This window comes from Manis javanica, chromosome 1 (assembly GCF_040802235.1).
Source record: "Manis javanica isolate MJ-LG chromosome 1, MJ_LKY, whole genome shotgun sequence".
Taxonomy (NCBI): Eukaryota; Metazoa; Chordata; class Mammalia; order Pholidota; family Manidae; genus Manis; species Manis javanica.
In genome coordinates, this window is record NC_133156.1 from 174476883 (window position 1) to 174503910 (window position 27028).

The following is a 27028-nucleotide window of genomic DNA, read 5'->3' on the forward strand; positions in this document are numbered from 1 at the left end:
TGGTAGTAAATAATTTCAGCTCAGGTTACCTTGGTCTTGTTGAAACACACTTGCCTACCTTGCTCATTGCCCTATTTTCTCTACCTGGATGTCTCCTAGCTTCTAACAGCTCAGTTTTGTGATGCAACTCTTGATCTGTCTCCCACAGACTGTGAACTCAAGAGAGCCTTTGTTCTAGTTATAATCACATCTAAAATGATCAGTCAACAGTGATAGCCTCATTTCTGACCTGGTATCTAGGGTCCCAACCACTGTGTCTCCAGTCTGCCTTACTGACAAGGCCTATGAATTCTAGTACTAAACAGGTTTTTGGGGAATGCAAATCCTTAATATTCCTGAATATTAATATCACTGGCATGGAGTGAGTTTTTTACTCAGGGAATATTCATTTATATTACTAATTTGATAATTGTATCTTCCTTAAATTTTTATTCTCTTTTGAAATTTTTAGTGTGTGTGTGTATATATATATATATATGTTAGTTCCACTAGGCTTGTCTTTCATATCACTTTTAAAAAATTTATTGATATGAAATCTGTTCTTTATTCCTTTTTGTGACTGAATAATATTCCATTCTATGCACATAATTTCTCTATCTGTTCAAACCTGATGAACATTTGGGTTGCTTCCATCTTTGATCATTGTGAATAGTGCTGCTATGAACATTCAGGTACAAGTGTTTGTTTGAATATCTGTTTTTACCTAGGAATAGAATTCCTGGATGTCATGATAATTTTATATTTAACTTTTTTAGGAACTGGCAAAATATTTTCCACAGTGGCTACACTAATACCTGCCAGTAATTACAAATATTCCAGTTTTGTCACATCCTAACTAATGCTTGTTATTTTCCAGTTTTTGAAAAATATTGATTATTGTAACAATCCTAGTGAGTGTGAAGTGCTCTTTATGGTTTTTACTTGGTTTTCCTTAATGATTAATGATGTTGAGTGTATTTTCATGCACTTATTGACCATTTGTATATGCTCTTTAGAGAAATGTCTGTTCAAGTCCTTTGCTCATTTTTAAATTTTCTTGTTGAATTATAAGTGTTCTTTATATACACTAGGTGGTACATTATCAGATACATAATTTGAAAATATTTTTCCATTGTGCACACCATACTCTTTTTACTTTCTTGATGGTGTCCTTGATGCACAAAAGCTTTAATTTTGATGAAATCTAATTTATGTGTTTTCTTCTATTGTTAATAGTAGTTTTGATATTGTATAGAAAAATCCATCATAAAACCTAAGGTATGAAGATTTACTCCTGTTTTATTTTAGGTGATTGTGGTTTTAGCTCTTAAATTTATATCAGTGATCCACTTATATATATGTGTATATGTTGTGAGATAGGGCAAAACTTTATTATTTTGTGGATGGATATGCAGTTATCCCAGTACTGTTTGTTAAAGAAACTGTTCTTTCCTTATTGAATGGTTTTGGCACTCTCAAAAATCAATTAACCATAGATGTGTGGGCTTTATTTATGGACTCTCATTTCCATTCCATTAGTCTGTATGCCTGTCTTTATACTAGCACCACACTGTATTGATTACTATAATTTTTTTAGTAAGTTTGAAATCTAAAAGAATAAATTTGTTCTTTTTCACTATAGTTCTGGCTTTTCAGGGGTCCTTGCAATTCCATGTGAATTGTAAGACTGGCATTTCCATTTCTGCAAAAAGGACCATTAGAATTTTGATAGGGGTTGCACTGAGTCTTCAGATTGCTTTGACTAGTATTAACATTTTAATGTTAAGTTTTGTGATACATTATTTAGTTCATCTTTAATTTTTTTCAGCAATATTTTACAGTCTTCAATATATTTTAAAGTTTTCAGTAACCTTCTTGCTTAAATTTGCTCCTGGGTAGTTTTTTTTTCTTTGAATGCTATTTGAAATGGAATTGTTTTCTTAATTTCTCTTTAGAATTATTTGTTGATGATGTATAGAAACACAACTTTTTATGTGTTGATCTTGTAAACTGCCATTTTTCTGCATTTGTCCATTAGGACAAGTAAGGCACTTGTAGATTCTTGGGATTTTGTATATATAGAATCATGTCATATTCCAATAGGCAGAATAGCTTCTTCCTTTTTCTTACCTAATTTTTCTTACCTAATTGCTCTGCCTAGTATTTCTGATACAATATTGAATAGCAGTGGTAGAAAAGGGCATTCTTAATGTTGTCTCTGATCTTAGGATGAAATTGTTAGGTCTTTCACCATTGACTATGATGATAACTGGGTTTTTTATAAAAGCCCGTTGTAATGTTAAGGAAGTTCCCATCTACCCATGATTCTCTCAATGTTTTAATTATTGAAAAGGTGTTGGATTTTGTCAAATGCTGTTTCTGAGCCAGTAGTAATGATCCATCTCAGTTTTCCCTTCACTATATAATGTGGGTCTGGTATTACACTAATTGATTTGCTTTTGTTGAACCATCCTTGCATTCCTAGGATAAATCTATCTTTATAAAGGATGTTGGTCTTAAGCTTCCTTTTCTTGTGGAGGAGTCTTTGTCTGGCTTTGCTTTTCAGGGCAATTCTGGCCCCATAGTATGAATTAGAAGTGTTTTCTCTTTGATTTTTTTGTAAGCTTTTAGAAAGATGGATGTTGGTTTTTCTTTAAAAGTTTGATAGAATTCACCAGGAAGGCCATCTGGTACTGGACTTTCCTCTGGTGGAGGTTGTGATTACTCATTCAATTGCATTACTTGGAATAGCACTATTGAGATTTTCTATTTCTTGAATTATTGTTATGTAATTTTTATGCACACAAGAACTTGTTTAGTTCATCCAAATTATCTGATTTGTTGGTATGCAATAATTCATAACATTCTCTTATAGTTGTCTATATTTCTATAAGGTCAGTAATAATGTCTCCACTTTTATTTCTCATTTTAGTTATTTATATCTTTATTATTCCTACTCATTAGAGCTTAAGGTTTTTTGAATTTTGTTGCTATTTTAATAAAAATTTTGGTTTCATTAATTCTCTTTGTTGTTTTTCTATTTCATTAGCTTCTGATGTAAGTTTTTTCCCTTCCATTGGCTAGCTTTGGGTTTAGTTTACTCTTCTTTTCCTAGCCTTAAGTGTAAAGTTAGGTTATTGATTTGAGTCCTTTCTTCTTAACACTACTGTAGGCATTTACACCTATAAACTTCCTTCTGAATACTGTCTTCATTACATCCCATAGTTTTGGTATGCTTTCATTTCTATTTGTCTCAAAGAATTTCAATTAGAATAGACAACTTCTATTTGTTTCACAAATTTCACTTGTGATTTCTTCTTCAACCTATTGGAAATTTAAGAATGTGTTGCTAATTTCCACATATTGGTAAATTTTACAGTTTTATTTCTGTCACTGATTTCTAGCTTCATTCTGTTTTGATCAGAGAAGACCCTTTGTATCATTTCAATCATTTTAAACATACTGAGAATTTTTTGCCTAAGATATAATCTATTCTGAAAAACATTCCATATGCACTTGAGAGTAATAGATATTCTGTTTTGGTTGGAGTATTCTATATGTCTGTTAGGCATAGTCAGCTTATAGTGTTGTTCAAGTCCAATATTTACTTATTGATATCCCATTTAGATTTTCCACTGATTATCAAAAAGTAGAATATTGAAATCTTCAATTACTATTGTATAATGCTGTCAATGTTTGCTTCATATACTTTGGGACTCTTTTATTTGCTATTTATATGCTTTAAATTCTTGAATATTATTGGTGAATTGACCCTTTTGTCAATATGTACTACCTTATTTTTTTCCTTTTTAATTAGAGTCCTCAGCATATTAATGATAATTGTCTTAAATTCCATGTCTTTAACTCCAATATTCCTACCATATTTGAGCCTGGTTCTGATGCTTGCTCTGTCTCTTTAACTGTGTTTTTTTTAATCTTTTAATATGCTTTTATTTTTAAATATACATTTTTTTTCTTGATAGCCAGAAATGATATACTGGGTAAAATGAACTGTAACAAATATGCATTTAGTAATGTTAATGTGATAGTAAGGTGTGTAGGAGTTGGGAGGTATTCTGCATCCTATGATTAGGTCTCAGTCTTTTAGAGAGTCCATGTCTCTGTACTCAAAATTCAGAAGTGCTTCTCATCCCCACCCCTCCTTTGGATAGGTGGGACAGTATGGCTATTGTGGACTAGAGTTTGGAATTTCCCTTCCTCCAGGTCTCTTAGGCTCTGATGAAGCCCAGATAGTTTAGTTTCTGGTGCAATAGTTTCTCTTAAGGGCAGTCTTTATTATTCTGACATATTTCAAAATGGCTCCTTTTCCATTTCTACTGGAAGCACAAGGGAATTTTTCTCATATTCTTTGTGAGAATATGGTGGAGCTCCTGGGAGTAGAACTCACAAAAGTATAAAGAATACCACTGTGACTGGGTTCCACTGGAGTTTGTAACTCTCAGACCGTCTGCTCTGAACCCTAGCAATTATAATTCAGGTTTTCTATTCCAGTGCTATTTTCTGCTGAGGTTTGTGCTCAGGGTTTCTGGTTGGTAAATTATTAAACTCTGTGTTTGTCTGTCTGTCTGTCCAACTTTGGAGGCAGCAGTTTGCCTTGTGATCTCACTTCTGTGTTGGATCTTAAAAGGGTCATTCATTTTTCAATTTGTTCAGCTTTTTACATTTTATTAAACATAGTGACTTCCAAGCACCTTCCATTCTGGACCAGAAACCAGAAGTCTCCTTTGTCTCTAGTTTATTTGACCATTATTAGTATAAGCACCCCATGTCTTTTGGTTATTATTTGCATAGGATATCATTTTCCATCCTCTCGCTCTCAACCTATTTCTGTCTTTGAATCTAAAATGAGTCCCTTGTAGACAGAGCATAGTTGTATCATATTTTTAAATACATTGTGCCATTTCTTGCCTTTTATTTGAAGAGTTTAATCCATTTACTCATAAAGTGTCTTTTACAAGTAAGGAAGGACACACTTAATGCTCCTTTGCTACATATTTTCTACAATTTATACCTTTCATTACTGGATTCTTTTGCATTTAGCTGAGTTTTTTAATGTGCCATTTTGATTCTCTTCTCATTTTCTTAATATGTTTTTTCAGGTCTATTCTTAACATTATCATGAGGATTACAATTAACATCTTAGATTTATAAAAATCTAGCTTGAATTCATATTAACTAAGCCTCAATATCATATAGAAACTGCTCTTATGCAGCTCTTTATGCTGTTATTGTCACAATTACATGCTTATACGTTGTATGCCTATTAACATATAATTATCATTCTTTGTATTTGTCTTTTATCACATAGGAAATTTTGAAAAAGAGTCATAAATCAAAAATGCAATCACACTGGCTTTTACATTTACCTATATAGTTACTTTTGTGGGAGTGCTTTATTTTTCATGGTGTTCCCAATTACCCCTAGTTACATCTATCTCAAGTTGAAAGACTCTTTTCAGCATTTATCATAGGGTTGGTGCCCTAGTAACAAACTTCCTCAACTTTCACTTATCTGGTATTGTCTTAATTTCTTCTTCATTCTTGAAGCAGAGTGTTGCCAGATACAGACTGCTCAATTGACAGTTTTATTCACTTAGTACTTTAAAAATGTCATTCTCTCCCTTCTGAATTCTGGTTTCTAATAAAAATACTTATTGAGGATCACTTTTACATAGTCATTTCTCTTTTGCTGCTGTCAAATTCACTGTATCTTTAGCTTTCAACATTTTGATTATAACGTGTTTGTGGATCTCTTTGAGTAAATCCTTTTTAGAATTCATTGAGTTTGGTGAATGCATAAATTCATAGTTTTTTGTCAATATTGGTAAGTTTTGTGGCCATTATTTCTTTAAATATTCTTTCTGCTCCTTTGTTCTCTCTCCATTCCCTCTGGGACACCTGTAATATATATATTGACATACTTATGGGGTCACACAGGTCTCACTTTCTTTTATTCTTTTCTCTTTCTGCTTCTGAGATTAGATAACTTCAGTTGAATATAGTTTCTATATTCAAGTTCACTGACATACTCAAACCTACTCTTAAAATGCAGTGAGTTTCTCATTTCAGTCATTATTCTTTTAAGCTCCAGAATTTCTTTTTAGGTCATTTTAATAAATGTTAACTCATTATTGATATTCTCTACTTGTTAATTTTATTTTAGCTCTTTGAGCATATTCAAGATATTCAATTTAAGGTTTTTGGCTAGTAAATGGAATGTTTGGGCTTCCTCAGGGACAATTTCTACTAATTTTTTCTGTGAAGGAGTCATATTTTCTTGTTCATTTATATGCTTTTTATTTTATTGTTTTGAAAATTAGACACTTTGCACATTATAATATAGTAACATTGAAAATCAGATTCTTTGCTCTCTTCGTGGTTTGTTTTTGTTGCTTTATTGGGTTGTAGTTCTTTGTTTAGTCATTTTTCTGAACTGTTTTGGTAAAGTCCCTCTTCTTTCCCATGTGTGGTCTCTGCAGTCTCTTTTCCTTTAGCTTATGCCCAATCAGTGTTTTGAGAGATAAATTTCTCCCAATTCTTCATGCATTGGCACTGTGCCATCACTATTCAACTTGGTCAGACAGTTTACAACTCAGTTTACTCCCTTCTTTCTTGCACTGAAGCCAGGCACCCCAGTTAGTAGAGGTGAAAGCTTTTCTTCTAAGGATTTTTCTAAGCATGTTTCCTGCCCTGGGGATGCATGCAATTTTCTAAATTTCCCAGGTTATGTGAACTCTTTTGAATGCCCTGATTTCCTGAAGATTCTATCCCCAGGTTTTCCTTCCAGGCTTTAGGCAGCCTATTGTTTGCCTCAGTTATAATCTTTTTCCCCAGGTGGTTTTGGACTGGGTGTTTGGCTTACAATGTTTTAGAGGAATGTATTCTACTTTACTGCCAGAAGCAATGCCCAGAATTTGGAAAAAGAAGCTATGTGCTTTCCTCAGCCTTTCAGGCAGCCCTTCAGGCAGTTAGAACAAACACATTTTTTTATAAATAATGTTTGCTCTGCTTCGTTAGAAATGAGGCCCAGAGGTTCACACTGTGAATGTGGGCCAGGATCCTCAAGACCACCATTGAGCCAGGGAGGGAGGTGGGTACAGGGAAGTAAAAATGCCACAAAGCTGCCCTGCCATTTTTAAGTGGCTTTTTCTTGATTCAGAATTCACTTTGTTACTTTAAACCTTTGTGACTGTTTTTTGAGTTCTGATAAAGTTGACTGTGACAGTTTTGCTTGTGTTTCTGTGAAGGGATTGCCCCTTGGAGTTACTTACTCCACTATTTTAATGATCATCATTCCTAACACATCAGTTTCTGTGCTTCATATTAATCTCTTTTACTTTTCTTCTGAGTTCTAGGAGATTTGTTTAGGCTAGTGATATCTTTTTATTTTTTCTTTATTTTCAGTCTTCTGTTTATTCCCTCCACTGTGTTTTTCATGAAATGATTATGTATTTCATCTTCTAGCAACATTTCCCACTCTATTCCCTTTTGCTAAATATAGTGAGTCATGGAATCCACATGACACCACTAAATTAGTTATTTTTTAAAACTTTCTCTTATGTTTTGCCATATTGAAGACCAGTCCTTATTTTTGAACAAAGTTTATTTTTCTTACTCCACATTCATTCTTATCACAGTTAGTAAATATTTTTCCAAGAAATATTGTTACATTTCACTATCAGTCTTTTTATCTTCAGTTTTAAGAATTGGTTTCTTTTCCTGGGTCTTCAAATCTGTCTTACTAGGAAGCTAGAAGATTTTGCATGAGTCTTTCACCAAAAGCCAATTTATAGTGAAAGTCTGTATTTCCTTAGCTATTTTAATGATAAATATTATGTTTCTTGATTTTCCTGATTTTAGTTCAGGACTTAGATTTTCTCTAAGGTATTAGACATAGCTTATAACAATTATTAGGGTTTCATGATTTAATCAAGTAATTAAGACAGAGAGAAAGAGCTGTGTGTATGTGTATCCCTATCTTCATTTGTCTATATCAACATGTCTTGCTGAGAGTTTCAGCCCCGGGCAAGTTCACTATAGATTTAATGAGACCAAGAAATGACAATGGAACATTCATGGGGTAAAAGGGTTTATACCTGGCTTTATTCTCAGGGTGGTAGGTCAAGCACTAGAATCACATCTGCATCCAGAAGTCTGAAAGTGCATAATCTACCTCCATCTCTGCTCCCTCCTAGAGCACTGGGCAGAGCTCTTTATATAGTGACTCAGTCAATAATAGTTCATTGCTAACTGGTGTGGAAGCAGTAGCCTAGCAGTAGGTCAGTTACATCAAAGAGTTTAGGGTTAGGTGAGAAACTTCCATTTTCCCCACACTACACCAGCAAACATTTCTGAACTCTGAAGCATGAAGAATTACTAAAAGGTAGAGAGAAGCATTTCTGGAAGAACTGTAACTGCTTGGGTGAAATTGGGAAGAGGCAAAAAGAACTGTACATCCGAAAGTGAGAAGGTAGAATCTATAGAAATATGGACTTTATGGAATCAAACCCAATGGTTATCTATTCCACTGTACTTCCTTCAAGTAGAAAACATGCAAATCCCTCTGTGGATAAAGTGAAGTTTCTTATGGCCCAGATTCTCACCTGGTCCTGGCCAGCTAGCTCACCACACACATGTGGGCAATACATTGCTGTTGACTCTATATAAAAAGAGCTCCACCCAGTGCTCTGGGCAACATGGTGGCATGGCTGCTGCATGGCTGTGGGAGACCAAGACAAAACTGGAGTGGTGGCAGCACTAAGGACAGAGACTGAGACAGCTGTGTGGGCAGGGAGGGGCTGAGGCAGAGACCAGCTTCCTGCATGCAGACTTGCTCTGAGTGGACAGGATTCTAGTGCTTGACCTGCCACCGTGGGAATAAAGTTGGGTATAAAACTTTTCAGCCCAAGAACATTCCATTGTCATTCCTTGGTCTCATTGAATCCATAGTAAGCTTGTCCAGGGCTGAAACCTATTGGCAAGACAATTGGCAACATCGGCAGGATTCATTGCTGACCAAGGAAGAGAACAGGCCGCCCTCATGAGAGGAGTGCTTCAGCAGGCTGTCCCTATGGGCAGTCAAGTGTTCTCCAGTGGACGTGTGGTCCAATACGGCTTGCCTCCTAAAGGACTGGGCCTCACCCCAAGACTGGGAAGGGGTGGAGGTGATACCTGAGGCAGTAAATTTGATCCTGAAAAAGGCCGTAAGGGAGAAAGATGGCCTCCTACAGGAAGCATGAGAAGCAGCAGCATGAGAACATGAGCTGTGAGGTGCCTTGTCACTACAAGGTGCTGTGGAAATGGTAAAGGATGTCACGGTAGCCCGAGAGGAAGCAGCATGAGGAGAAGCAGCAGCTTGAGAAGCAGCAGTCTAGAGTGCAGGCTGCCAGGTGCCGTGGGGCAGGTGAAGGATGTAGTGGAGCCGTCAGCCCCAGAAATGGAGGAGAAGCTGAAGTTTGACAAACAGGTGGAGGTGGAGGCCCTGCCGGTGCAGAAGACATCAGACCCTCCTCCATTGAAACCACACCTAGTTGAAAGCTCGTGGAAAGCCCAAGAGAAAATAAAGACTCTCCAGCCGTGGGTTCCTCCAGCAGAGGTGCAGCCCCCTCCCCAGGTCGTGGAGCACTCTGTGCTCTGCTTCTATCCTCAGGCTCAAACAATGAAAGCACAGAAGGAAATACAGTCTGGTACTTGAAGGAAGAATTTAAAGGCCTTGTGAAGGTCACAAGGACCCAGATGTGGGTTGATTTGATAAAGGCAGGAGCAGACAGAAAGAAAGAAATGGGATGAAAAGTCAAATAGACTCTTACTGGAGCTGCAATTCTGGCCACTGAGGACAAAGCAGAAGCCTGAGACAAAACAAGACTGGCCTGTGTGTCTGCAAGACTTTCTGCTGGAGAGGCTGGAGAAGGTGGGTATTGTAAGACCCATCTGTGGTCCTTTTGGTTAACTCATTTGAGTAGAACTGGTTTGAATACAGCCAGGATGACCACTTGGTGGCAAAGGATCTCCTCAGGCTGGAGGTTGTTATAAATTGTCATAATTTTTGTTATTTGTATATTGTCATAGCCTCTATTGTTGTTATGTTGTTGTGGAAGTTGGTTACAATATTCCAGCTTCCTCGAACAAGGACCATTGCAGAGGATTGAAGGCACGTAGATTGAGAGGCACTCCTGGAGGGGTGGAGTGTGGAGAAATTGAAGGTTCCTATGGTTGGGATTCTCGTCTGGCCCTGGTCACCTTGCTTACTATGAACATGTGGGCAATACATTGTTATTGACTCTATATATGGAGCTCCACCCCGGGCTCGGGTGACGCAGTGGCAGGGCTGCAAGGCTGTAGGAGAGCAGAGCAAACGCTGGAGTTGTGGCAGCGGAGAGGACAGAGACTGACATGCCTGTGGGGACAGATGGGCCCAGAGGCAGAGACTGGCTTGCTGCATGCAGACTTGCTCTGAGTGGATGGGATTCTAGTGAGTGACCTGCCACCGTGGGAATAAAGTTGGGTATAAACCCTTTCACCCCAAGAACATTCCATTATCATTTTTTCAGTTTCATTGACTCCATAGTGAAGTTGTCAGGGGCTAAACCCTTTGGCAAGACACCCTCCTTTTTAAAAATTGCTAATTATAATGAAATAATAACATTAAAGAAGTCTATATAAATAGAATTGTCATATTCTTTTCTAAGTTGTTCAAATGTTTTATAGTGGTTGGAGACAAGAAATTCCTCCTGAGATCTATGTATTACTGTCTCATGATGCTCAAAGACACACATATACACACACATCCTTTCACACACACACATATTTCAAAAAACTATTACCTAGCACTTCACCCTTTTTGAATGATCTGAATCAGTGGAAGATTCAAATGTCCCAATCAGTAAGGAAATTAATGTAAAATCCCGGGGTTATCACGACAATGTTGTAATTGTCCCTGGTGACTTTTAGAATTGTGTCAAAACAGCACAATATCAACTAAAATTCCAATTAAAACAAAGTGTAACAAAGTTCTGTACAAAAGGTGGACTTCATTAAATGCCAGCATTAAATATGTATTTCTTTTAAGAACTAGGCTTTTGGACTCTACGAAGAGAACTTCTTTTATTACTGAATAAACAAGGCAATTAAAGCATGAAATAAATTTGACTCATTCCAAACCTGAACCCTGAGGAGCCTTGGGAATTTCCTAACTTGATCAGCTATAAAAGCTGACAATCGTCTTTCACAAAGTTCTAATTTTATTTCTCAGACACCTGATTTAAATACTGTTTAATACAGTGGTCCCCAATCTTTGCTGCATATTAGTATCACCTGGGGAGCTTTTAGAACTCCTGATGCCCTGATGTATCTTATAAGAGTTAAGTCAGAGTATCTGTAGTGGGAGTTGGGCATCAGAAATTTTTAATGATCCCCAGGTGAATATATATTGTATAGCAAAATTTGAGAACCACTGGTGGAGAATTCTCTTACATTATTATATTATTATAGATAGAAGTCACCTTGCTTGCTATCTTTGGCTTCCTGGCTCCCTCTCCCAAATACCCTAATTCAGTGAGTCTGGTGTGGGGCACCCCAGGTGATTCGGATGATTCAGATGTAAGTGATGGATCCATGAACACAAAGAAATAGTGTACAGATCAAAGAGCTACTCAGACAGTGGTCTTTGGAACCACAGCATCAGGATTAAGTGTGAGTTTGCTAGAAATGCAAATGCGCAGGCCCCATCACCTCCTGAGAATCCTGAACCTCAGGTACAGGAGTCTGTATTTCCTTTCAAGCTTTCCAGTTTTTATGCATATTAAATTTGAGAACCACTGGCCTAGAGCACATAAAAGCACATAAAATATAGTGGTTCCTGATCAACACACCATTCCATTCACTATAGTAGATTTCTTAGCTGTTTTAGATTGTCCTCATAGTGCTACATACACTAGTGAGTGATGAGAAAATGAAGTTAAAATACAATCTCTGCATTTAAACTTTTGTGTGTAATAAGTACTCAAAATTATACCAGAGTGAACTGGTTGGAGAAAAGGGGGCTTTTTCTGAAAATGTAGAATAATTAGGATTGAATAGTATTTAGTCAGACTGTCAGAGAGAGAGAGAATAAAAGAGGGCAGGAGGATTATACTCTCAATGTGTGTTGATCCCTTTTCCTCATGTACGTCTCTAAATCTGAACTTTCTATCTTTTCAAAGAATGGAAAATTGGGAAAAAGTCACTTATTAAAAGTTGTTATAATTCAGAAAAGTTTTGGCTTTGAGGAATGTTGACAGTCCAGATGAAGTCAAAGAAAAGCAGAATTTAATTTGGGGGATAGAACTAGTCTGTGGATAAAGTTAAGGTTCCCATGGCCAGGATTATCACCTGGCCCGGGTCAGTTTGCTCACTACACACGTGTCTGCTACTGACTCTATATAAAGAGCTCCACCCAGCACTCTGCATGACATGGTGGCATGGCCGCCTGGCTGCAAGGGAGTAGAGACCGGAGTGGCGGCAGTGCCAAGGACAGAGACTGAGACAGCTGTGGGGGCAGAGAGGCCCAGAGGCAGAGAATGGCTTGCTGCATGCAGACTCTCTCTGAGTGGACGGGATTCTAGTGAGTGACCTGGCACCATGGGAATAAAGTTGGGTATAAACCCTTTCACCCCAAGAACATCCCACTGTCATTTTTTCAGTCTCATTGACTCCATAGTGAATTGACAAGGGCTGAAACCCACTGGCAAGACAGAGAAATAAAAGCTGTATACAAATTCACAGCAGTACTTCTTTCCCAGAAGAAAATATGATCAAAGACAGAAGCGCATGTTAGGAAAGCAGGGAGGGGTGATGAGAAGGTCATGCCTTTATGGGGATGCAGATGTCAAAGATTAATTCCAGATACTCCCCAAACAAGTGAACTAACAAACAAAACAATTATTTATGACAAGATTAATTTGAAATCCCACTTGGGGAATTTGGATTAAATCTCTAGATTTAGTTTCAACACCTGTTTCAGAAAAATATTGGAAAAAAACAATCTCTAAGATTTCTTCCTGCTATGAATAATTCTGTTTATGTTCCTCTGAATTCTATTTTTAGCAATAGAAGAGACTCCTAGGGAAATAATTCATAGGGAAATAATTTAGATTTAAGGAGAATTATGAATAGAAATGATGGTCTCAAGCATCTATGGTGATTCCTTATTGCTCTTCATTTGGAAAAAGAATGAAGGTACAAGTTTTGTTTAGTTTTAGGATGTGTATTATTTTCACAGGATAAAAAATTCAAAATTTATTAAAGGGTGTAATAGAAGATCTGACTCCATTTTTTTAAACATGACTACTGCGTTTAAGCCTCACCCTCTTCTTCCCCTTTGTTACCCATGTGGATAGATGGATGAGAAAGTTTGCACCTGTCTCTGCCTTTGGTGCCTTTGGGAAATTCACATTTGATAAAAATCTCATCCCACACATGTGCCAGCTACTATAAAAGCCCAATCCATTACTTCTGCCTCGTTCGAGTTAGCACCCACTTGTGTCTCCCTGCTCTTTCCAGGAGTTCCTTGGGTAAGTAACAAACTTTTTCATAACTTGTTGTGTAGTGTCATCAGTCTTGGCATAGAAACCAAATCTTGAGTGGAGGTCTCTATTTTTTTCATTGTATGTCCAGGACAGTAGTGCTATGTGTGGTGGCTCATTGATGACCAGTGTCAACAGGGGTTTTTCTGCTCTTGCTTTGCTTTGCTAAGTAGCTCTTCTGACTCCAGGTGAGCCACCATTCCAAGCTGCTGTTTGCTGGCTAGCATACTCTTTGAGCTGTGCTGCTCCATCCTGGGAAGTTTGTGCTTTGAACTGGGCTGCGTTTGATGAGTTCTGTGAAGCCTGTGTTAAACAGTCCTGCTTGAAGAGGCCCTGTGTTGCATGCCTCAGCTGGACCAATTGCATATTTTGATTTCATCGTAAGTTGCGACAGGTGCGAGGCTTGGGAGAATGACTTTTACCTTGTAACTCTTGGCTGTGCATCAGCCTGGCTTTAGCACTTGTTCCATTAAGGGCTTGGGGGAAAGAATCATACCTTGTAAGCTATGTGGACTCACTTAGGTGGAGGAAAAGTTGTTCATCTGAGGCATACTGAAGTCTGTACTCCTAGACGCAGCTGACTCACCAGGACTCTACAACATGCTGGGGCTGCTGACATGATAGACCCTGATCCCTGGGTTCTAGAGAATAACACCGGGGGTGTGCCTCTGGTACAGCCAAGGGGCAACTCCACCACTGTGATGATCCTGATTTGAGACTCTCTGGTAGAACAAACTTATAAATGTGATCAGGGTAAGGAAAGGGGATCATCCAGGTACAACCATAAAGAAGAATGAAGGATGATTGGATGGAAGGAAGGAACCCTGGGCACAGGATAAGGAAGAAAGCTAAAACAAATGTCCACTATCTGACCCAATTGTAAATTTAAACTTACCAAAATAATTTATACAACAAAAAGATAGAAGGGTGTTAATTGGCTTTTATGTCTTTACATTACAGATTCTGAATTTAGTATTTCCTAAAATTCATCCATTGGCACATGTTTATGGCCTTAAACAATATTGGAGTCAAATTAGAGTTATACCTGGATATACTACTGAATTTAAACAAGGTATTTTAGGGGAGTTACTGAATGTAAAATGGGGGACAGTTATGCCTCACCTTAACCATCAGAACTATTGCCTTGCCTAATCTCCCATGACCCTACAGCCCAAGGCTCTAAAATATTCCAGAGTAACCATGGCTGGTCCAACCCAATGAACAATAAAATCAAATATATTTTAATTTAAAATTAAATTAAGTCTTTAGGACTTTCCTTTTGACATGACAAAATGAGAACCCAATGACCAGCCTCCCTTCCCCAAGTAAAAGAGTTAATATGGTGCATTACAAATTAAAACAGACTTTTGGGATTGAGACCATTTACACAAGAATTTTTTAGTGAAGGAATAATTATCCCCTCTGCTTTTCCATTCCAATTTGGCCTATTCTTAAACTTATAAGGAATGAATGGTACATCACTGCAGCCTTAATGTTGTGGTTCCACCATAATTATTAAAATTTCTTCCCTCATCTGAACAGCAACTGGTAAATATTTTGCTTTCATAGATTTGGCTAAGATGTTCTGTCCAATGTCTATTTTAACAGCCTCTCAGCTACAGCTTGCCTTCACTTTCAGGTGACACAATGAACCTTCACCTGACTTCCCATGAAGTACCACAGCAGCCTTGTATCACAAACAGCCTTTCCAGGCAAAATATTAACCATGTGTAACTTTATCTTAACATAATCTTAACTTCATCTAGAAACACAGGTATGACATCACCCTGATGATGTCCTCCTCTAAGGAAATCCCTCTGACACACTGATTCAGATCATACAAATACAAAGGAGCTTAGAAAAGGTAATAAGCTAGTATCTCACACATAGGGCAAGGCTCTGCCACATCAGCTTAATCCTGGAAAACTCCTTGATAAACCAGGGGCCACTCAGTTTCTAATACAGCTGAGGAAGATCTATTGTCTCTTAAAGCATTTGCAACATTAAAACAAGCTCAACAGCTTTTTGACTTCTTTGGATTCTAAGTAGATTACAAATTTTCAAATGGATTTTACAAATCAATTTATGATGACATTTGCAAATTGTCCTGCCTTGTATGGGGTCTCTCCAAAAAAAGCCTCTAGAATCTGCCCAGATTGCAAAATAACAGGCACTCCTGTTAGTGGCCCATATAAACTCCTTTACTTTAGAGGTTTAGCAATTTCTTCTCCTGTGTCCTGGAGTCTCTAGATGACCCAAGACAGCCATACATTGCCCACGGGCTTCTGACACCAGAAGTTGCCCTTCTGATCCCCATGCTACATGCCATGAGAGCAGCAATGCCTGGCCACACTGGGCTTTCCTAGAACTGGAGGCCCCCATAATCCCTGAGCCTTTGACCCTTCCTAATGGCTAATAGCCCCAACACGATTTCATGAATAGTCTTTCATTTCAATACTGATTTGGATTCCTTTATTGGACATTAAATATCCATATATATATCTGAATCTATATGTTGATTTCATTTTTTCTATTGGTATTTGTCTATCCATGACTAATACTACCCAGTATTAATTATTATAGATTTATAGCATAAGAATTATTTATTAATAGTGTTAGTCTCCATTCTATTTCTGGCATCCAATTAATACTAGGGCTTCCTAATTTCTAGTTCTCAAATCTCTTCCTTTCATAGGTGGATCCATTTCTCCACTGCATGATCATCCCTAGATTGGTCTCTGGGGTGAATCCTGACCTCATTCAGGGAGTCTCAAACCTTGCATATTAGAATCTTCTGGGCATATTTTTAAAACTGCAATGCCTCTGTCTCACCACATATTTATTTATATCAGAATATCCTGTGATAGAAGCCAGGCTTAATATTTTTTTTGAAATCTCTAGGTAATTTCAGTGTGTACCTGTTTGTTAGCCATTGCTTTAGGTAGATTGAAAGAGCACTAATGCCCAGATAATTACTAAGTCAATCATGCAAACAGCATGTCCATTGGTCCATGTGCCCTATGACCAAACCCCTTCATCTTGTGAGCAAGGTTCTCTGTGACACCTACTTACTACACACACACACACACACACACACACACACACACACACACCCCACTTACTCTTTTCAATTTCCTGTCAAGGATTAGAATCCAACAACCATTCATACTCATTGGTGACCATTTATATTCTTAGATGCCCATTTTTACCATCTTACCTGTATACCTGGTAGACCAACAAGTATTGGTTAAACATTTAGTACATACCACCAGCATATCTTCAGTTACTGTACTTTATCTGCTTTACTTCATTTCCTCTAAACACCTGTTGTTGGGTGATTTGCTGACATAGCCATTCATCTGTAGATGTGTCTGATCTTGAGTTCCCAGTGTTCCCAGTCTGGTACAGTTCAGAGAGGTCTAAGCCCTGACTGCTAACCTATTCCTGCAGGATTATACTATGGCACTCACTACTGTGACTGAGGTCACGCTAAGCTATCATATCATGTCACATAGAAGGAAAATTCAAACAAAAATACATGTCTAAGAAACAAATAATACTTTAAGAATCTCAAAATAATTACCAGAACAACTTTGGAGGTTTCTTTATTTCTTAAGACTCTTAATGGGAGTTAAAACATTTATGTTTCATAATAAAGTTTCATAGTTTTATTTTTAATTGCATTTTATCTCAAATTCAAGTTTTGGCTGAACTTCAGAGTTTACTAATTCACAGTTGGTGTCCTAATTGTTAATGCATTTTTCTGATCCTCTGCAGGACGGAGCCAGCTCTGCACATTTGATCAGGTACCCTAGGGAGGTAAGTATGTCCAGTGTACATGAGTGCAAAGAACCCCAAATATTTTTTTAAATGGAGCCAAGTAATCTCAACAGCTGTTTTTTTTATTTGTTTGTTTTTAATTAGAACAAGGAAATAAAATTTCATTTGTTCAAAGTTAGTCTTAATTGCACTTCCTCAAATTTATTTTCCCTGATTTTATTTTCCTGCAGTTAAGTAGTTCGTGGTAATACACAGTGGTATTGTTGGCTTTTATCTGTTGCCTACAGTTTAATTTTATACATGATTTTTCATTAAGGGATCTGAATTTTGTTTGATGGGTATTTGTTTATTTTGGCTGCTGTTTTTCATTGAAAAACTTCCCACATTTATTGTTTAATGTGAATTACCACAACACTTTTTTAATAAGATGGGGTACCTTTTATCATGTATCACCCCACCCTTTCCCCATCTTTCCTGTCATGCAACAGGCTTGAGGGAACAGGAGCTGGTATCATGTGGTGAAGGTGAGATATCTCTGGCAAAAGGATCACAGATATCCCATTCTCCTGTCTGCCTACAGAGAAATGCTCTTGGTGTGGGCTGTACCTCAGGGTGTCCATAGAGCTGAGACTGCAGGAGAGGGTTCTATGTGCCCCCTGGCCATTCTGTCCCCACCCCTGTGTGCCTACTGACCATTCTGTCTCCGCCCCTGTGTGCCCACTGAACATTCTCTCCCTCCCCCATGTGCCCATTGACCATTCTGTCCCCGCCCCCATGTGCCCACTAACCACTCTGTCCCCGCCCCCATGTGCCCACTGACCATTCTGTCCCTGCCCCCAGGCTGTACTATATGATGCTTGTGCCACTGCAACTTCAGGCCCCTTGACCCCAACAATTTCAATATGACTCTCCAGAGAATCCACTGAACATAATGATTATATCATCTCTCCTTATTAACATTCTTAATTTTTCCTTGGTTCTGTATCATCACGTCTTATATTCAGTGCAGTTACATCAATACATGAGTACCTAAAGACTCCAGAATATTTGGGAAGATCACAGGCTTTATAGTGAAGAAGAAATGGCTCCCATTTGAGCTATAACAGTTAAGATCCATGTGACTTTGGGCAAATTACTTAAACCTTCTGAAGTCTAATATCATCCATAAAGTAGGAATATAGTGTAATGAGGTGTCATTTAATTGTTCAGATCTTTAAAACAGAGAACGTGAAGTGTAGGATACATTTCTTTGGGAGTTGTGGGCTCTAGAGGAATCAGATGAGTTTATTCATTCAAGACACTTTTTGTGACTGTTGCACCTTGTGTTTGACACTAATGTGTGCTGGGGATACAGTGGTGAGCTGGACAGAACAAATCCATTCCCTAGGAATTTTGCACTCCAGTAGGAGAAAATGACAACTGACAGATCAACAGATGTATTTATGATATTCATCTGGGAGCGGTAGGTTCTTTGATGAAAATAAAAATGAGGTGATGTGATAGAGAGTGAAGAGGTTCATCTCTGAAACGGTGGTAAGGTAAGGCTCCACGAGATAGCGCCTTCTCTTTAGGGGTATTTCTGCTCACATGTTATGTTAGAATGTGGAACAAAGAACATTACAGTTAATATTTGGAAAAAGAACATTCAAAGTAAAATGAAAACAACTCACCCATGCTGAGGCAGAATTGCTGACCTGTTTGAGGAAAAATAAGAAAACTAATGTGAAAGGACTAAGCCAGTGTTGAGTGACAATGAATGCAATCAGTTAATCAAAAGCTGTATCAAGTAGGGTCTTTATAAGTCATGGTTAAGGGTTAGCATTTTATGCTGAATGAGATGAAACCCCCTGAGGTGTTTTAAAGAAAAGGGGCATAATCAGATGCTTGCTTTTAGAGGGTTCATTGGCCTGTGTGAGAAGAATGTAGAAATAGGAGTATCACTATTGCATTAATCCAAGTGGAAGATGATATTGACTTAGGCAAGTGTAGTAGAAATGGAAAGCTGTGGGGAGTGATGTGATTTGAGATATATTTTGAAGAAAGAACTGACAAATTAGCAAATGGACTGGATATGGGCTCAAGGATATCACTGGTGCTTGGGACCAGAACAAAAGAGAACCAAGCAATGGTGAGGAAAATGTCACTGCTTTTCTCTAAGATTATTGCACAGAAAATGTGGGGAAAGAGAATATTTGAAAATTCTCCTATATGTTGCCATGTGGTAACCATATGGAAGAGGGTCACTAGAGGAGAGTTAAATACCAGGGCATGATTCTCCATATAAGACTGGTTATGTGTGTCCTGGGGAGGAGGTTTGCAGATAGGGCCAGGTGCTAAGGCCATTGGCCGTGTTTTGTTTTGTTTCAGTTCTGTATGGTGATGTCTTCTGGATTTGTTTTGTAGTCAGTAGTGGTGTTGGATGTGATGACAAAGGGATTTTTTTTTAGGACGTTTTTGAATCTCAAAACAGGTTTTGATACATACTTTATTATTAATAAAAATAGCACAGGTTTCTAAGAAGCATATAGCACAACTGCGGTGATATAAGGTGATGATCCCCTCAAGACTTCCCAAACTGTCACTCCTCATTTCGTATCACCCCAACATTGCTACGGTAGTTCTTTGTCAAAAACACAGGAACCCTGTGTGAACCTGCTTGTGGGAAAACCCCTGACATATCAAAGGGCACAACCATTACCACAGAGCACATTTCGGTAAACGCCTCATACAGTTGGCTCTTCACATACCCTGTGATCCAGCATTGTACATTCTAGAGTGTTTACTGCTCATCAGGAGATGGGTACACACGGGCTTCAGAGTTACTGATCACAACAGCAAAAACCTGAAGTTTTATAAATGTCTATAAGTGGGAGAGTAAATGTAAAACTGGCATATCAGCACACATATTTTCTAGCAGTCAAAACAAGAGAAAAAGCAGTCAAAATAAAATGTCTGCATGCAGTGGTATAGATGTTGGTAGTACAGTGTTAAGAGACAAAAGTAAATCCCCAAGTACCCCTGTAAGTGTGATGCCCTCTTTCTAAATTTAAAAGCAAATAAGTAAACTTTGAATACTAAAATGAAAATATAATTAAAAAATAAAATTACATTAAAGAGAAAGCAAGGGAATGATGAACACAAGATTTAGGAAATAGAACCTGTGGATATGGAGTAGTAGGGGCTATGTTGGTAGAAGGGATATGATTCAGTGCAAGTTATTGTCAAGATCGTAGCTTTTGTTTGGGATGGTGGGTCCATAGTCATTACATATTATATATATATATATATATATATATATATATATATATATATATATATATATATATATATTAAAACCTTAAAGGGGGTAGATCACTCATGGATCAATAGATAGAATGTTATGGATCAAGGATTATGATGTTTCCAATTCACTACAATGGCTTTTATTAAAGTAACAAATGACTCCTGTTTTCTACAACAACAGAGTCCAAATGTTTTTATTTATACAAAAATGTTATTACCATGTACACCCAAAATTCATACACATAATGATTTAAACATTATATACATACCCGTGCATGTACTGATTTACAAATTTAAATTTATTAAAATAACCTCATTTATGTGTTGTAGCATACCTCTAAATACTTATTACCTCAAAATAGACATTTTAAAAGAAGTAAAAGATAAAATAAATTATTAACCCTTAATACTAAAAACTTAATAATAATAATAATAATAGAGTATAATTCATATAGATACGTATATAATATAGGGAGAACTCAATGATTAAAAATGGTTTATTACTGAAAATTTTCATTTAACCTGTTAAACTACTTCCAATTGAAGGCATGATTCTAAGTCCAATATATTACAATACTTGGTTTTAATGACTATATATCTGAAAATCTACCTCATCATGAAAATGAAGAATCAAATGGAAAGATTTGTTCATTAGTTCATGTACATTTTGCAATCTTATCCACCAATTATGCAAAGATTTTCTATTGCTGTTGAAATTCAATTGGTAAACTTCCCTATTGTATTCACTTATTCTTGGGGAGTAAAAAGAGTGAAAGCTTCCATCTTTTTATTTTGACACAGGCTGAAAATTCTATTTCCAAGTTCTCTGAGAGGATGCTTTTGAAAAAATTTATAGTTGAGATACATACACATACACACGCTAGCACATATTGTCTTCAGAGATAAAAATCACATAACAATAGAAACATTTCCAGTAATTTTTCTTTTCTGTGTTGAAAAAGTTAGTTTTACTTTTAAAATATCTTCTTTACCTTTAGTGGGTATATTTTGGCTTCTCATTAAAAAATGCAGCTAGATAGAATACTAGTAAAAAACACCTATCACATAGAAATGGTATATGCCAAAATTTTGGTACACTTCTTTTTTTAAATATATAATCAACAACTCTATAGTACTTTGTCCCAAGATAACCAGTGAACTCATCTGTGGAACAAAATTTTTTTAGGTCAAATACTGTACTTCTGAGACTATAGTACTTTGTCCCAAGATAACCAGTGAACTCATATGTGAAACAAAACATTTTTTAGGTCATACTGTACTTCCAAGATGAAGGGCCCACAGGACCACCTCCAGAATATCTCAATAAAGCTTATAGGGCCCTTGCTTATGTGGTCCCAGATTATTTTCTAACCCATACTTGGAGTTTTTTCTCTCTTCTAGGTGCAGCATGTATCTAAACTTCCCCCACCTTCTACTTATTTTCCTGGACATGGTGAACTCTTTGTAACTTCCTCTCTCAAAAAAACTCACTGATTCACCACCATTCAGAATAAATGACACCACTTCTTCCACTTATTTGAAATCTTCAAGTTTCTATGCAGAATTAATCTTTTTGTGTCAGTGTATTCCTAGTGACTAATTTCTAAGACAGTACTTATCATGGCATATTATAATTATCAGTCCATATGGTTGCTTTCCTTGCCAGACAGTGATCAACCCAGAGGAACTAAAACTTTCTGAAACATGAACTAATCTTAGTTAACTCTATACTTCCTCTACAGCATCTGGTGAACAGAAGAAATTCAATAAATCTTGGTTAAATGACAAAGAAATGAATGAGCAAGTGCTGAAATAAATCAGTGAATGGTTAAATGGAATGGAAAAAAAGGAACACTGAATTTCAGGGAAAATTCTGATAGTTAATTTAATTATAGCAAGTTTGGACACTGGATCTATATGGATAGCTGAGAATGGTACCAGTAAACTTTTTGCAGTCATTCCTGAGGTATTTTGATAAATAAACAAAATAGTTTGTCTTATTTCAATTTCTTATCAAATTTCTATCAGTAGAATCATCCTGAATGACCATGAGGATCAAAAAATTAAAAGATAATAGGATAAATTAGTGCTAGGTTTAATGCAGTTATGACATGGATACTGGTCTAGGAGCTATTATTCTTGTGGGACATGTCCAGCCAGCACCCAGTTAATGATAATCAAGTGAAGACATGCCTAACATGTGTCCCAAGAAAGCTGCAGAGGGAAATAAGAATTACTGCCTTTTGATTTGTTTTTAAGAGATAGGGTTTTCAAAGGAGCTTCATAAATTTAAAAACCATCAATTGCAAGAAATTGTTCAGACTATTACAGGGGAAAAGTTTCAGCAGGACAATGGAAAGAAAGATAACCTCTCAGAAAAGGTACTAGGGAGTAAGTGGATAGCAGTTGAGCTGGGCCTGGAAATGATTCCATACTCTGCAGCCACACTCATAAAGCATCTCAGTTGTGCAGCTGCCTCCATGACAAGACGTGATGGATACCAAGGGAGGTTTTGTCTGGTGATAATGGCCAATACCAGAGTCTGGAAGGGTGCTTCCTTATGCCATTATTTAAAATACCTCTGAAAATTAAAAATCCTGAACACCCACAGTGTTGTTTTACTGAGAAGCATTTTGGGTATTAACTCATCTTTAAAAAATGATGGGTGATATTGTGTGCCCAGCCATGACATCTTTTCCTAACTTGATGTATAAAAGCAATGATACATCCAGCCTCATTAAGTGATCAATTTAATTATGACAATGGATAACTATGATCATTAAACTAAGGACATCTGTCACTGTCAGCCACAGGAGTAATGAATGAGTTACAAGACCAAATTTACATCAACGTCATAATGTCTGGTGATTGAGAGTGAGTAGTGATATAAAAGGGTTAGGAATGTATCTAAGATGCTTTAAAGATAAAGCATATAGTGTTTGTTCTAATTTTCCATAGCATTAATGGAATCACAAATCAGTTCCCACTGTGGATTTGGTGAGGAAAATATTCATGAACAATGCAAATCAATAGATTCAACCAATCTTTCATTTTTCTACCAGCAATTTAGACAAAGTGAAATGTCAAAATGTGACAATGTATGCCTGAATATTAAAATATGTTCTATATAACCTGGCACTCCCCACTGCCTTTTTATATCTCTCTATTCAATTGCTATCTGTGAAACTAATGAGTTGCAGCACCCACCCCTCCTCGCAGGGGCTAGCCTTATAGACTGCCTTACCTTTGCCCAGTAGCAAAACTAAACTCCCCATCCTGTGTCTTCTGACAGGATCTGTCCTCTTCTCTTTAAGGTTATTAAGAACTAATTGGTTTTACTAGTCAATGCGATTTGTTTCTTGTGTTTTGACAGAACTTACTGGGAACAGAGAATATTCTGTCATAGATCTAATTATCTTTGAATTCTGAACTAAACCAGCAAAATAGTGTTCAACAGAAATAGATACAAAGTTCTAAGCTCATATAACAAACATCAAAAGCAGAAATGATAGGTACCACACTACAAGGAAGCTCAGAGTACTCTGTGTCGTCATTTTCCTCCACCCTTCCCCCATAATCATTATTAACTTATGTCTTTGGATGATTTTGTTTGTTTGTTTGTATCATTTTGGGTTTTATATTTTAACAGAAAATACAATTTGTCCTTCTTTATTTTATAATTCTACATGTTTTGTTATAATTGCATTCATGTTTTGCAAATGGATAGAACACACTAAATATTAATAATAAAATGTAAAACTGGAGTAACCGGTTTAGAAATCAGAGTGAAATGATGGCAAGTTGCTATGAATCAAATTGTATCTAACTGCTTAAAAATTAGTATATGTGAGAGTCACATGTCTAGATCTTTAGCTGTATAATACCAAAACTGTACTCTGTACTGATTAGACCATATTTGGAATTTTGAGTTTGGAAATCTGAAAACTATATAAAAGGAATACTGTTAATTGCTGATGATCAGAACAGTGATATGAGGTGAAGGGCTGCCTTGAAAAGTCTTGAAGTCTTACTGGCAACTGTCTCACTTAAACCCTCAAGAGACTCTTCCTCCAAAATAAGTTTGATTCAGAAGGCACTGAGGAAAACCCATTGGTTCATAAGAGCACAATACAGATTCAGCCAACGTGTCTCTGTCCAATAGGCCTCTTCATCTATCAGTCCTCTTGCTGCTTTTGACCTTGTCAGATGTGACAGGGTTAATAATGTTTATACCATATTCTAAACATTTTAAACAAAAACACAAGAAAAGCACACATGTGCTAGATCAGCAAACACACAAGCAACCCAGGTTGAAATGACTACTCCTGAGCTGGGGTAGCCACCTCCTCCGTAAGTGGAGAAGAGTTGACAAACTTTATTCTGGGCAAAGCCATGGTAAAAGCCTCTGGAGGATGAAATCATGTGGGTAGCAGGTCTGTTTGCTTTTGCTTTTGTTTTAAATTAAAATGGGGCTTAGAGTAGGTGAGAAGATGAATTAAATGTCTTATAATTTTCCTAAAATTTAACCTCAGAACATAATACATGGATTACTGTGGCTTTTTCCCAACACAGAAACTCTTCTTTGTTTTTTTGGTACTACATTTAAAATATTATTTAGATTTTCAAATTTCTCTAAGATCTGGCCTCAGTGAAATTACTTTATTGTCCATTCTCACGAACATAAAACTGGGATAAAAAGAGGCATCCAGGCCCTTAATTGTAGAGAGATTAAAAATACAGCATAAGAAGAGGGCACAGTCATTCATTAGCTATCCTCTTCATCCTTCTTATCCTTATGTTTATTATCAGGCATTCCATCAGTGCACAGTATTGACTGAGCTCTTTCTTCAGAGCACACACAATTCTAGGCACTGGAAGAGTATTGATCTACTGATTCTGAGAGGATGAATCATAGCAATAATAATAAATTTTACCATAGAAAGTAATTTTAATGTTTTGCTACTCTTCAGAGTTACCAGAGAAAGGTGAGTCATGAGGAAATCATAGATACTAATGGCTACAAAACAAACAAACAAAAAATATACCTCAATTTTGCTGTGTCCTGAGGCTGATGCCAACGTCATTTCCCATTCCTTCCCTCTCTCTGCCCCCCTCTCTCTAATCTTGAGTGGTTCTCAAGCAGGTCTTGAGGGAGGCAGACATATATGGTGGCTAGAACCTCCCACTCTGCAGCCTAATGACCGAGGTCTGCACCCTAGTTCTACAGCTGACTGGCAGTATGATCTGGGGCAAGTTACACACTTTCTCTGTGCCTCAGTTTCTTCACTGTAAAATGGGATTACAATGTGTTTACCTCATAGGGTTGTGAGGATTAATAAGGTAAAATACTTAAAACAGGTCCTGACTCATAGTAAATTTGATATGGGATGATAATGACAGTGACTAATAACAATGAAGATGGTAAAGTGAGAATTTATCCTCAAAATGATTACCTACAAGACTTTCCATCATAAATATAAATCTAATTACATTTACTACATTGGGATTACTAAGGCAAAATAATGGTCTTAGATATTTAAGGCATGATTTTAAGAATCACCAGAACAAATATTTCTCAGGTGAGCCTTTAATAAATTACTAAAATCTTTTCTACCTTCCCCTCTCAATCCCAGGTCAATTTATGAAGTCATATTAGATAACTATTGCTGTGTAACAATTTAATCCAACATTTAGCACCTCAGAACAACACACATTTATTTTCTCATAGTGTCTGATGGTCAGGAATTTGGGTACAGCTTGACTGTGTCCTCCACCTCAGGGTCTGTCCCAAGGTTGCAAATTGTTAGCTTGGCCACAGCAATCCTGAGTTTCAGCTGAAACAGGATATGTTTCAAAGCTCAATCAGTGGTGGCTAGTAGAATTTCAGTTCTTTGAAGGCTATAGGACTGAAAGATTTATTTCTTCACTGGTTATTGGTTGGAGACCAGGACTCATCATAACATGGCAACTGGCTTCTTTCCATCAGGGCAAGCAGAGAACAAGTGGGGATGAGCAGAATAGAAGCCTGAGTCTGTCATAACCTAATCTTAGAGGTGATGTCCTTTCTCTTGTCAAATTCTCTTGACCAAAAGTGTGTCACTAGGTCCACCCTACACTTCAGAAGAGGGGATTGAATGGCAGTAAGAATGGTGGAGTGAACATCATTGGGGACCGTATTAGAGACCGCCTACCAGAACCTATGTAAAGGATATTTGGTTCATGTGTTGCCTACCATAGAACCCTTAATTGTCTACGTATACTCACGTAACCTGATCTAGCTGGTCATGAAGTGATCAGACAGCAATCCTTCAATTGCTATAGTTAGGAAGAGTGGAGAATATAAATTTTCGTTGTGTGCTTTTGAGGGAAGCAGGGAAAAGGAGCATTTTCAGGTTGTACTATAC